This window comes from Echinococcus granulosus (genome assembly GCF_000524195.1).
Source record: "Echinococcus granulosus chromosome Unknown EG_S00005, whole genome shotgun sequence".
Lineage (NCBI taxonomy): Eukaryota > Metazoa > Platyhelminthes > Cestoda > Cyclophyllidea > Taeniidae > Echinococcus > Echinococcus granulosus.
The window spans coordinates 2,163,455-2,164,555 of record NW_020170385.1 but is presented as its reverse complement, the minus strand read 5'-3'; the positions used below and the strand labels follow the sequence as shown (position 1 = coordinate 2,164,555).

Sequence of the window (1,101 nt, the reverse complement as noted above, 5' to 3'; positions counted from 1 at the left end):
GTCCAAGTCGCCTCACTTTTTCGAGGCGCCAGTGCCTACTGTTTCTAGAAATCAGATTCTCTCTGAAACTCAGACCATTCCCTTTCTTATAAAATAGTATGGCCTCTTCACCGATCACTAAGCATTTATGCTATTTATAATCGTATGTGACCTAGTCCATCTTAGAGCCGCATTTCATTGAACCAATCAATTCATTGAATCGGGTAGAAATCGGCAGCCTCCTTTACACACTACTAAGGGTGTGCAGAACTTTGAGTACGGCTGATCTTTTAGGCTCAGTAGACCATACTTAGGTGCCCGCAACCATAGAAATCAGTACAGTTCTTATACATTTTTATCATATTTTATCAAATTTACAAGTATTAAATAATTTGATTTAGGCATTTTCTCGTAATATTTGCTCAAACATTCACCTTCTATTGTTTTGGTGGCTTGTACTCATATTCCATCCCTCCTCATTGGCTTGCATGAAGCAGAGGTGTGCTTAAAATCAGCTGATAACCACTCGATAGTTACGGTCAGCCACAGTAAATACGCCAAAATGCAAAAAACCTAGACACCGCAGCAACCGACTGCTCGACTGCCTATCTGGCTCACTAAGTCTGCAATCATCAAAGTGATAACGGCCCTGTTGAAGGCGACCACAAACAAAGTTGTTGATCAGCTAATGTACTGATCCACGCATGGCTGTCCACCTATTATAGCACCCGAAATCACAACCAAAGTCTGTGTGGGTGACGGTGATTTCGTTTCCCACCATACACGCGCTCGTACGTGGTATCAAATGACTGGCGTTGGGCTAGATGATCCTGAAACAAATACATCACAATACTCGTTGCAAAAATTGGAGTACGACCGATTGCCATATCCGTCTATATTGATGTGCATCCACACGACCTACGAGAGAGGTAGGTGAAGTGGAGTAAGTACGCAAGAGTGAGTAGAAGGAAGTGGAAAGCATACTGGAGCTGACTAAGTACTGGGTAAATAAAATAAATAAAATAAATAAATTACCTTGGATGCTCGCATTCACCTCAAGTGTTAAAGTGTAGTGTAGAACAGGGAATACGTGTCACAATGCGGGTGCTCTGTATTGCAGAT

General features: G+C 42.1%; 1 protein-coding gene across 1 annotated transcript in view; it reads right to left on the bottom strand.

The window, feature by feature from the left end:
- The window catches only part of EGR_01495 (hypothetical protein), a gene marked incomplete at both ends in the record, with an annotated part of 8,760 nt that overhangs the window by 3,333 nt on the left and 4,326 nt on the right, over nt 1-1,101 (bottom strand). The window lies entirely within an intron of this gene.